Genomic DNA, 12,784 nt, shown 5'->3' with positions numbered 1-12,784 from the left:
TGTTTGATAATCCCCGGGCAGGGAGGAGTCCGAGGACCCGCTGAGGAAGAGCAGAAATACTCCTCACAGCTCCGAGCACAGCGAAACACACTTTAAATACAGAGGGGAGAGAGAGGAGTGACGACACACAGAGAGAGAGTGAGGAAACTGTGTTTCAAATGACAGGAGGCAGAACACCTGAGAACAGCTGCCTCAGAGCAGGCGTTGTGCCAAAAATTCATTTTTGCCCTTATTTAAACATTGTAAATGACTCGTTGGTCTATAATCTATTAAACACATGTCAAACATTTCTCTCATGAGTGATATCAGCTCATTTTGAGAGAGGACATGTCAGGGTAGAAACTGCGATCTGTTTTTGGCAGAGTGACTGTTGAATATCCTTCATTTATGAAGGATAAAAAGGAAAAAGCAACAAAAACAAAATGTAAGAAAAGTAAAAATGTCTTTATCAAGAGAGAGCTGACCAACAGGAAACACATGTGACATCACAGCTCTAACAGGATCATTTAAGTAACCAAAAAGGACTGGACTGATTATAATGTAGGTACAAAATAGGTTTGAATGACTTTAATTTTTTAGATTCACCGCACAGTTCAACTACCAGGTCAAACATGTAAGGATGTCATGACAGTGCAGTAATGAATACCAAATAAAACTTTATGCTCGGTGTATGTGCCGTGTTACAGGGTCTAAAAATATCAACCAGAACACAAAATTGACAAAAGGAAAAAAATATTAAAGCACAGAATTAAAAATTGACTAAAATAAACTATAAAGTGTTCGCAGGTATAAAGATGCAGCAGTGTTTGCCTGCAAGTATGGCAGGGCCAAAGCTCACTGAGAGTGTCAGACTGAGTCCCAGTCCCAGTGTCATACATGAAAATAAAAACAATACTTAGTTTTACTGATGAAGATTTTATGGTCCGACTAGCGAAGACAGCAGCATTTCATAATCTGCTGCATGATTTAAATGACTTTGATGTTTGTAAGTAACCAGTTTGACATTAGTATTCACCCTGATGTTCGGAAGGTTTGGCTTCCCAACTTCTTTCAGCTTAAATTAAAACTAAAGTTTGTTTTTTGGTGTTACGTGTCAGTTTTTATTTAGCTGTAAATCCCTCCTTTTTTGTCCTGAGAAATAAAAGTTAAGACTGTAAACAGATCTCTCCTCTCTCGCTCTGGAGTTCAGCAGTGTGCTGTCTCTAAAACACTTCTCTTGTAAAATGTGTTAGTTTTCATAGAACAACAGTTAAACTTGCTGTACATTAAACACTTTTTAACTCTCACACTCTGACAGGTGCATCAGCGGCAGTTCCCTTTGAGGTTCTTGTGCTCTTTGACATGCAGACTTGCAGTTAAAAAATAAATCATGTGAAAACCCTTTTCAATCAACTTCTCTACTGTCAGGTATAAAAGTTGACGCTTCAGTCATTTAAAAAGGAATCTTCTGGTTGGTTTTCAGGACGTCTTTCTTTTCTTCAGAATAAACAGCCATTTTGAATTTTCAAATGTCTTATGTGGCTTTATAAAAATAAATAAATAATAATACTAAGGGTGTATGTGCTAGTTTTGGTATTGCAATAAACTGGAGAAACATGTGATTGATGACATTCTTCTGTCCTCTGCCATCACCCAGGATGAAAAGGAAAGCGTGTCAGGTCCCTCAGAACTCACGTGGTCTCTGAAGAAGACAAGCTGATGATGAAGGGGAAATCTCCTTCTTCAGGTTTTATCCTAAAATCTTATTTTCCATGTTTTTAAAATGGTTCAGTTCAGATTTCTGAAATCAGAACTCGTCCACTTTGTGTGATGCGTAGGTATGAGCCGATGTTTAACTCACCTGAAAATTGATAGAGGGTCCAGAGGAGTGTACTATGAAGCCAGGTTCGTGGAGTAGCGAGCCATGTCAGGCTTAAAGTTAAGTTTCTGTGTCACCAAACTGGCTCTCTTTTTACCTGGATAAATCACCATGGTAACCTATATTGGTCACATAACATGGGCAGGAGCAGACCTGACGTCAGTGTGTGCCTGACCTCTGTATCCAAAAGCAAAACTGAACTCTTGTTCATTTTTAAAGATTGGCAGACATGAGTCACTATGTAAAAGCTGCTTATTTAGAAATACAACTGACTGTGTAAAAACTATGACATTGGAATCTTTCACAATAAAAGTAAAATAACAACACAAACTGTAAAATCGTGTTAAAAAAAACTGCTTGTCTTTTAATAAGCATTTCAAAAGATATAAACTGAGATAAACTTGTGAAGCTTGAGATAAACATGCAGTTGCCCCCCCCCCCCCCCAAAAAAAAAAGCTTAAAAAAACCACCTCCAGACTGACTCGGTCTTTAAACACTGTAATGCATTGAACTTGGTTTTTAGTGACTGTCAGTCTAATTTTACTCAGATGAGGTGGATCACAAAAGCAGGAAGTCCAAATACCCATCATTTTCTTTAAAAATATAACCAAGGATGTTGGCCTTGGCAGAGGATGTTTTTGTCAGGTCTGAGGAATCCAGAACTGCGGAGAAGTAACTCAAATGCCCAACTGAGCCTCATTTCCCTGAAGTATCCATCCCGTTTCTGAGAATTCAATGAAGGAGAAAACAACATGGCCGAGCTCCCCAAGCAGTTCCATCTGGGGAGCACAGCTGTCAGCACCTCCAGCATCCAATCTTCTAACCTGATGAAGGCTGATAGCTGGAAGACATTCGGATTGGAAACGCTGATAGAAAGAGGCGGTCCGCTGAGGAGCTGCAGAGCAAGGCATCAAACTCTTAGCTGAATCACGCAGAGAGTGAAAGAGCAGAAATAGATGACGGTCACTGTAGACTCCATTATATTCATCTCTCCTAAATCATGATTCAAACAAGTAGAGAAGGAGAAAGACGAGGCGGGAAGGGAAGAGTCCACAGCTGCCAGCCATCAAACACTGACATTTATTTTCACACCAACTCGACTAATCAGGTTATTTTTATGTTGTGCCTGCAAGTCAGATCAGCTGGAGGAAAAAGGACAGGAACTCTCGTTTGTCTTCATTCTCACCTGAAATCGAGCTGCTGCTGCTTCTTCTGTGTGGCTCCTGATGAAGCTGTCTGATGGCGACATGAGAAAATGTCCGGTGAAGCAACAAGCAGTATCAAACAACATGAAAACACCATCAATAATTAAAAACAAAAGAGCTTTAAAAAAAAACGGCCTTATATTGAACCTTGCGGGACACCACTTGAACTCTCAAGAATTAATGGTTCTCCTTTAAGTCTTGAACAGTATTTTCTTTGCAGTCAGGCTGACTGCATCAAATGTCTTTTTCATGTGTGCAAACACAACTCCTACAACCCCTCATTTACTACTACTGACTTTTTATTTGGTTCTTTTAAAAATTGACCAGAGGCTGAGGAAGAATTAGATTTTTGAACCAGATCCTCCTGCAAACTGACCAACTGTAAAGAAGCTTGAAGTCTTTTTCCATCTCTAAATGCTGATATTAACTATGAAGTAGCTGGGTGAAATGTAAGGTTTTCTGATCAATATGAAGAGAGAAGAAATCGATTCAACCTGCCAATCAACACAGTTTAAACAGTTCCATGTTTCCACTGAGGTGGACTTACCCTGAGAAGACCATTGTTCTGATCCTTTATGAAACACGAAAAGCAGGACACAAGTACTGGTAGCAGGCCAAGTCCAAAGCAGAACCAAACCAGTGGGCACATATTGAACCCATTTTCATGTTTGCAGGGAACATTAAAATCCTGAAGTCAAGTTGAGGAATGTTAGACTCAGTCTCTGGTGGTGCACAGAGATGTATAGGCTAAGTAATCTAAATATCCGAGATGGTGATGAAGGAGGTGGGTAGAGATTCTGTGATGAACGAGTAGAAGTGTAGAAGTGCAGCATCATTGACTTCAGCGGGTTGAATTTCTTCAGCTGCTGCAGAAAGTACATGCTCTGTAGTTGCTTCTTCATGAAGGAGCTCATGTTTAGTTGCTGCTTTAGGTCTCTGGAGATGATGATTACCAGGAATTGGAAAGACTTTACAGAGTCCACTAGGCAAGGCTGCAAAAAGACTGGATCTGGTGGGGCTGGTTTCACCCTGAACTCTACAATTGTTAACACTGTTTTAACAGTCAAAATCACTTTAAAGGTCTGATATGGACCTGTGGATCCAACGTGTCCACCTGCTTGTTTTAAAGAGATGCTCTTTAGTTTTAGTGCTAAGGGTTATGGAGAATTGTCCTTCCAACACAAATGTCCTTCTTGAGTGGGAGTATTCTTCTTCCTGCATGATAATAGCAGAGTGTTGGGTTTCAGGAGGCTACTGAATCTCTCTGTGATATCACAATGACAGAAAAACATCCTGAAGATCAGCTTTCCTTTGATATCGCCTCCTGAAGGTCAAACCACAGGGTCATGTGATCCACAGCGGCATTTCCTTCAGGAAGCTGTCAGCTGAATTCTTAATTTTTCATCTTTTTTCCCTGAAGACAAACTGAGAACATAACGTTTGCAGCTGTGATTTGATCCAGATGTTGGAAAGGACACAAATGTTTGTGCCTTGGGAGATTCAGACATCCAGAGCCACTAGAGCGCTGCAGGGCTACTGTTAATGACATTTAAGAAGCAAAGAGTCACAGAGAGCAGCCATGCAGAAGTTTCTAATCCTGACCTCGTAAAATGTTTGGATAATAAAGTAGGTTTCTAACGTTGCAGAATTATTTTCCAGGCTCAAGGCTGTTTTCTTAAAATCTTCCTAGGATTCAGTCAATAACCGATCCACAACTGTCAGGCTTAAATAAACACTTGGGAGTGTTGCGCTGTACAGTCCCTCAAATCAGAGGGTGTAAAAGATTCTCAGCTGCATGACTCTGAGAAATTAAGAACAATACAACATCTATTTTAACCTTGTTATCCACAAAAAAGTTTCTAAAATTATCAGGATGACTTGATTATTGTTATTACTTTGGTGTTAGTGTGCATTTTAATGCTTGTTAAGTTTACTGTACTGCTTGATGTGTTTGAAGCCCCTAACCAGTCACCCCTCCCTGAGCCTGGTTCTGCTGGAGGTTTCTTCCTGTTAAAAAGGGAGTTTTTCCTTCCCAATGTCGCCAGAGTGCTTGCGCATAAAGGGTCATATGATGGGGTTTTCTGTTTTCTTTGTATTACTGTAGTGTCTTTACCTTAGAATATAAATCACCTTGAGGCAACTGTTGTTTTGATTTAGCACTATATACATAAAATGGAATTGAAATCAAAGACATGTCCTGATTGTAAAATAGCCCGCAACTTCTCTGATTGGTCTGTTCAGCACCACTGATTCCTCCTGTGGATTTCAGGCTAAGTTTTTTTAAGTTGTCAGTGAGAGAATAACATTCATCGTCTCAATATAAGAAATAATAATCACAGCAATATCAGGACTCCCAAATGGCGGACACCTCATCGTCGTATAAGCTGATTGGTTCTTCAGCCTGATGTGCTAGAAACTCACTCCCCCTTCTGTTGTTAAGATGAGGGGGAAACTAGTGGTTTTAACATGTGAGACTATGGGGACTGACTCATTTTGGGAGGCTCAAGTGGACATTAGAGGAAGTGCATGGTTTTGGAGTTTTAGTGAAGACTGGTGGTTGTTCTTTTTCTTAGCATGTGAAATGTGCTTATTTACTGTTTTCTCAAACACAAATTGATCATTTACTTAATAGTATTGTTCTAAAGAGCTGGGTCGGGTAGGACTAGTGATAAATTCACAGATGTGTGTTCTGTCATCTCCTTTCGATGCTACTCAGGTCAAGGTAAACATGTTCTCATCAGAGTTATTAGGTTTTTCCATCAGGTTCAGATGAACCATCTGTTAGTGAACATAACATGCCCTAATGAAATAGCCTATTTCAGCAGTAATGCTTGTAACTGATGAATAATATTGGTGGCTGATGTTGGCACACTCAAAAAAGTCAACTAAGGCAGTTGTTTGATTAATTCAATAGACATTTGTCTATTTAACATGAACATATTGAGTTTAGGTTTTTAAATCATTATCAGTTGTTGGTTTAACATAAAATAACAAAAAGTTTAATGAACTAGATTTGCATTCTTCAGTTCAATTAAATGTAATTATTTTAAATCAACAACTCTAAAACCGATGCCTAGTGCGCATGCTCAAACTTCCCAAAAGTGAAGAGGCGGGAACGCGGAGAAGTTATATGTGTTCAGTGGACTGCCATTTCCCTCTGCGGAATCTTCCACAATACAGGTAAGTAATAAATAACTCAAAATATCTTAGTCAAACGAAGTTGTTTTGTCCATTAATTGTTTAACAATGTTTTTAATTCCAAATGTGTAAGTTGTCATTAGACAGCGGGAGTGGAGCAAATACAGTGAAAATCTGGTATTAGACGGTGCCAATCGGTACCGTCTAATACCTGATTTATAATCCGCTCTGGGTATATTTATACTATTATTAGCATTTCCACTTCATTGTTTTTCTTTTTTTTTTTTTTACCCGTTTTTGCAGTTAGTCTTATAGTGTTTTTAGCGGTTATTGATATGTTTAATTCAATATTTAACACGTTTGTAATTCACTTTCAAAGTAAATGAAGTTAGCTAAAGCTAGTATGGTTGTCTCATTGAACTTCTACCTAGCTCTGTTAGCATTCACTTTGGTTTTAAATGACGGTTATTGCAAGACATGGTCTTTGTTCACTTTTTTTATTATCATTTGCATTTTTTCTTTCTTTCTTTCTTTCTCTCTCCTTTTATTTTAAGCATTCGGCCTCTCACAGTAATGCAAGTTAAACTAGCATGCGCGATTTGCTAAATATTAGCTGTGTCCAAATTCAGGGGCTGCATCCTTCGAATTGACTTGATGCTAGTGCATGGGAAAAAGAGCATAAACACGAGGTCAGAGGAAAAGGCAATGGCGGATAGTTATGAAAATTGCCTGTGGGACCTTTACCGCAACTACCAGCATCTTTATTGCATAGTGTGAAACACTGCTATTACATTTGGCAACAGATTGGATATTTATCTGTGAATTTTATATTGCAAGAGGTATTTATATGTATTTGTATTTTTTTTATACATTTGCAACAAAGTAAAAAAAATCCACTGTGGAATTTTTATAAAATAATTTTTTCTGTTTTCTTTACCATAGTAACACCACAAAGAAAGCTGACCCCTTTTTCTGATTGTTTGTGCCTCCTCTTTAATACATGGTAAGCCTTTTACCATCATATATTTTTTATGATAGTTTTATGATTTAATCAAAGTGAAAAAAAGGTGCCAATAAAACTATCCTTAAAACTGCTTTTCTTTTTTTCTTTCAGTGACTTGTATGTGGCAGTGCAAGCGTTGTTCCATCAGGGAGAGTAGTAGGTACAATTATTGAAACACTGTACAGGGCTCGCAAAATGGCTAGCCCGACGTCCCAGGGCTAGCGATTTTTCCAGTCGGGCTACCAAAATCTATCTCTGCCCTGCCCGTCGGGCTGTCATAAGAAGGAAAAATATATGTCAATGCTTCTGCATTCTTTCGGAAATGTAGCTGGGTAATTATGTCATTGGCATCGGTGAGCCACTGTCAATATGTGACATATTGAAATCGCGTTTGAATTTGCGCTTGTTTTTTGCTTTCACTTTGCAATCGCGCGACCTGTGTATAGAGAGCGACAGCACTGATCTGTGAGTGATGATAATTTGTGCACCAATTCCTCTGACATCGTCTTATCAATCGTTAGCTTACTATGCAAACATGACAAGTGAAATCTCCCGCAGCTTAAACATGTGAGAGGTTGATCGCGCAGACAATCGCTGAGTGTTATGTGAGTGCGTGTGTAAAAGCAGCAGGATATTAATTGTAGTTCTGCTTAGCCAAATAAGACAGGTCAGGGTGAAGAAGTGACAGCCAAAGAAAAGCTTACCACAAAACGGAAAAGTTATGACAAATCAGACTATAAGGCAAAAAGAAAGTGCAGCTTTATGGTTTCATGGACAAAAGAATTTCTGTGGCTGCAACATGATGAGCTAAATAACCAGGGCTGCACATAAGTGGTCCGCAGGTGCGCATTCGCTGTCAAAATAAAAAACGCGCACAAGATAAGAAGTTGCAACGCGTGTTTGCATACATAAGATTTTCTGGAGGAGGACATATTTGTTTAGAACTCTTAAATATGTCGAAGAAGCTCCTTTAAGCAATTACTTTGGTTTTCCTCCACCTCCAAAGAAATGTCAGAAGGAGTCCGAACCACAAAAGAAGCGCGAAAGTGATTGCAGGAGGTGAGCTGGCTTCAAACAAATGATGAACACACAGATGTGGTGCAGAATGTGCCGTGAAAATCCCACTCTAGCGGACAAAAACAGTGCCTTTTATATGGATGCAAACGTGCGTTGCAACTTCTTATCTGTTGCGCGTCTTTTATTTTGACAGCGAATGCGCACATGCGGACCACTTATGTGCACCCGTGTAAATAACATAATGTTCTGCCGGGTGTGTTGTTGGTTTTCCCTCGATTTCTGAGTCGACAAGCGCCTTTGTTACTGGGACCAGTCATTTTAAGAAAGGCCCCCATTAGAAATGGATTATTGCTCAGTCTGCAATATCTTTCCCAGAACAAACACCAATTGCAAATAATATACTAAAAATAAACCTGAAAAATCTGTTTAGAACAGCATACTGTGTTGCAAAGAGTGAACTACCACTGGTGCAATTTAGCAGTCTTTGCAAACTTCAAAAAGCAAATGGCCTAGATCTTGGTTCCACTTGCCTCTTACTTGTGACTTTAGTGGAAATTTCAAATTCAGTATCTGACACAGACTGATTCATGTCCTACACAGACAGCACTGATGTCTGCATGGTCTTCTAAAAGCAGCTTTAGTCAGCTTAGATGTGAAGTGAGTGAAATATACAGTTGCGTTTTTAATCAATGTATTTGTTCTCTATTGCAGATTGAGAAGGAGTTTCTGCGAATCACCACAAAGCCTCTGCTATCTACTTTCTTTGCCGAGCTTGACCAATACGCGCCACGCTTAATGGAAATCTTTCTGACCAAAGGAGGGACACGTGGAAAGAAAATAAGAGGTCTCATGCTTGCCATCTCCAAGGTTTGTATTAGGATTGAGTAGACTTTGTCATAGGCAGCAAAAATAACTTTTATTTGGAGATGAAGTTGTCAATTTTGTTTCGGCTTAACAATTGGTACATGCCAGGTTCTAACCTAAAGAATAATTATGCAAGTTAACTGATTACCCTAGCTTTAAGAAAAACAGACTGGTTTTGGCTCATATTATCTCCTCCTCCTCTCCAGCATGACAACATCCATACCAGACGAGCATGCATCTTGAAGTCTTTGTGCATCCACCTAAACGAAGACTATGAGAAGTTAATAAAGGAGTACTTGGTGAGCCATTGTGACAGCATGTTGTCTGTAACATTCTCATACAAATTGTGACGTTGCCTCAAATGCAAATCATTAAAATTAAAATTTTGAGATTAGCAACAAGACACCTGGTATTGGGGAAAGGATGTCTTGAATACCAAACAGTATTAAGCGTTGCAATAAAGAATTTCTGGAATTTGGTATTGGAAGGAAAGAAATTTATGCCTACTTAAACTTGATACACAAACATACAATGCATTTAACATGCATCAAGACTATATTGCTTTTGAATCTGTACTTGGATTAAAACAAGTCCTGTTGTTTTTTCATTGTTATGGTCATCAGTATTTGTAAATAGAAATGTCTATGAACTTTGAGCTGTTTAGTACTAACACTTCTATACCTGTTTTATTTTAGCAGCTGAGTTAGCCTTTTCTCGAGTCCTGTCCCCCTAAGTTACTCTTGCTACGTCCGACAAACAAATGGTTTCCTCTGCGCACCAATGGGTACCCGAATGTGCGAGCAGACATGCTTCATAATGTTCGGTACATTTACCTGGGAATGGGGCCATACACACTGTTTAATCCATTCACGTTGTTTTTGACTTTGTGAATGGAAAGAACACAACTCCTCCAGACACAATCTCTCGGCATATCGGTGGGCACACCGCTTCTCCATCTTGCTTGAGGTTAATGTTTGTCAGACACAGTAACGGTTGCTATAATGTGTAATTGGACAATGGCCCTTTCGGGGGAGGGGCCGGTGAGAGGTCAATTATGCCACCTCTTTTGACATGAGAGGTGTATTTTATAATTTATGTATTGGAGTAATTACTAACAACTACTTTAGTGGTGTAATTTTCTGTTTATTACTTTGACTACTTGGATTTTATGAACAGCATAGAAACAGTTGTTTAAACAATCTCTTAAATTTTACTTTGTTGTCTTATACTTTTTCATGTAGGATACGGACAGCGAGGCAAAAAGCTGCATGGAGCAAACTGTGATGGGGGTGTACGTCATCCAGAAGGAGGGTGCTGAACCTGAAGATGACCCAGAGGACGTTGGTGTCGTGATTGAGGGTGTGGAGGCTAACACTGATTTGGGTAACATTGCACAAGCATGTGCTCTGTTGTTTGGACTCATATACCGTTTGAACCTGAGCTACCCACCAGAACTTAAATGCACCTTTGAAGTCCTCCAGAAGATACTTTTAAATCTTGATGGACAAAAGCTGTCTTCAAAGGTACTATTTCTGAAAAACAAGCTTATGGGGTGAGAGCACTTGAAAATGACTGATAGGTCTTGAATGGTTCATTGGTGCAATGGTGATTTCCAATATATAATGTTAATATTTGAGTTGTTTATATTTTTTTTCTTTCATTTAAAACATTTTTTTTTAAGTTTTTGGATTCTCTCTGTTGGGCAATTCACCTTTTATACAGCACTGCAGATGATTTTTGTTTGTCCTTATATAGATGGCTCAAAATGGATCAGAAGTACTGACAGAAGTACTATGTTGTGTTTATGTATCAAGGTCCTGTAAAGTTTAAGACCACTGCCACCTGTTAAGTTCACTGTATTATTGTTTCCATTTTGCTTGCTAGCATGTTTTAAAACACAGCAAAACTATATTGCTAGCTGTGGAGGACTGCAACCAAAATTAAAAAAATAAATACAGAAATATAAAAATTGGTCAAACTAATAATTATTTCAATGAGATACACCAAACAAATATAGATTTTCATCACCTATGGAATTTTTTGTTGTTGTTGTATTGCCCCCAAAATATTTCTAATTATTTTATTTTATTTTTCCAAATTCACACAATTCGATTTTGTCACATGTTTTAACTTGCCAAGTGGGAGATGTATTTTTATCTTTTAGTTTAATTTTTTAAAATGCAGTCGATATATTGAGCAAATTTTGCATCTGTTTTTAGTTGTGGAAGCTTTGGTTCCAACATATTACCTATGTAAATAAGTATTCTAACATTTTACCTTTTGAAGTATATGCTTGCAGGTGTACAAAAATGGTAAGCTTTTATATTGTCCACTAAATCCAGTTAATAAAGATAATGTTATCATAATCTGATTGTGACTTTTTTTGTAAAGTAGTGGGTTTCTAAATGTGTAACAAATGTAAACAAATCTAATTGAAATAATTTGGTTGAAATGAGTGAGATCATTGCCTTGATTAACAAAGTAGTTGTTGAAACAACAAGATTTAATTCTGTTTTCCTAAACTTTTTAAATTGTGTAGAATGAATTAAAACAAATTTCACTCTACATACTTAAATAAATCACTTCAAATCAATGTAAGTATAGTATGTTGATCCAACGTAATCTGATTACATTAAACCACCAAATGCTAAATGTGTTGGTTTGACATGATCGAAAAGGGTTTATTGTACTTGGTTAAATTGTGTGCAAAAAGGGTGCCATGATTAAATTGTGTTCATCCAACAACAGATTTTTTTGAGTGCATGTTCTCAGAAGAATACCTGTGATACCGATTTATTTTGGTGACCCATTTAAAATTAAAGATGTAAATAATAAATCTAACTCTTCATTAAAACTCAGTGTCTCAGAGGAGGATGACGTTCAGCCATGAAAACACTCTGATCTAATTAAAAAGGTACAGAAAAGGCACAAATGAATAAATGAATAAGTCTGAATTATAAACAGATAAATTATTTTTGTCTGCTTTACACAATAAGAGTCGCAGTAAGAGTTGGTGTGAAGGTCAGGAGGACAGCAGCTTCCGCAAGGGCTTCATCATCATCATCATCAGCAGCAGCAGCAGCAGCAGCTGTGGATCTAAATACAGATGTTTTGTTTGTCCGGCAGCTGAGGCACTGCTCGTCACCGTCACTCCCAAACAGGAAGTGTGAAAACGTCCACAGCGGCATGATGTTCCTGCGGGCTGCAGACGTGTCGACTTTCACTCGACTTTGTTTCTTCAGTTTGAAAAAATAAGAAAATTCTGCTGCAGAAGAAACATGACCAAATATTTAAACAACACAGAGAGCTTCTTATTTTTTACATTACGTTTGTATAGAGTTGTATTTCACATATTCTCTGACAGTTATTTCATATTTTAGATTTTAGTGATACCCATAGAATACATTTTATTATTTAGAACTTTGACTTAAATCAACATTTGTTTAACAGATTCTTTTAAATATATTTTATTAAGAATTTTTTTAACAATTGTCAAGAATTTATTTTGTTTATTCTAAAATAATTTGGATGACTTATCAATATTTTCACAACTTTTTTTTAAAATTATTTTTTTACATCAGTTTCATAGCACTTCAAAAAAAAATTAAAAGAATATTATATATTTAATATTAATATTCAAATATTTACAGAGCATTAAAAAACATTATTGGGTTGTTTCTAAAGCACATTTAGCAAAAT

General features: G+C 37.7%; 1 long non-coding RNA gene across 4 annotated transcripts; it reads left to right on the top strand.

Moving 5' to 3' along the window:
* Nucleotides 1–5,950: 5,950 nt before the first annotated feature.
* On the top strand, nucleotides 5,951–11,661 carry LOC308394085. Of its 4 annotated transcripts, XR_013971095.1 has the most exons (7): nucleotides 6,396–6,433; nucleotides 6,831–7,040; nucleotides 7,144–7,204; nucleotides 7,316–7,364; nucleotides 8,933–9,088; nucleotides 9,292–9,384; nucleotides 10,327–11,661. It is a non-coding gene; the product is annotated as an uncharacterized lncRNA (long non-coding RNA). The 4 variants fall into 4 exon arrangements; XR_013971096.1 differs by lacking the exons at nucleotides 6,396–6,433; nucleotides 6,831–7,040 and adding an exon at nucleotides 5,951–6,243 and having other exon boundaries at nucleotides 10,327–11,659; XR_013971097.1 differs by lacking the exon at nucleotides 6,831–7,040 and having other exon boundaries at nucleotides 6,392–6,433; nucleotides 10,327–11,659.
* Nucleotides 11,662–12,784: the final 1,123 nt, after the last annotated feature.

This window comes from Rhamphochromis sp. 'chilingali' (genome assembly GCF_963969265.1).
Source record: "Rhamphochromis sp. 'chilingali' genome assembly, chromosome: 3".
Classification (NCBI taxonomy): Eukaryota; Metazoa; Chordata; class Actinopteri; order Cichliformes; family Cichlidae; genus Rhamphochromis; species Rhamphochromis sp. 'chilingali'.
The sequence above is the reverse complement of the archived record's forward strand: the minus strand, read 5'-3'. Positions and strand labels throughout refer to the sequence as shown.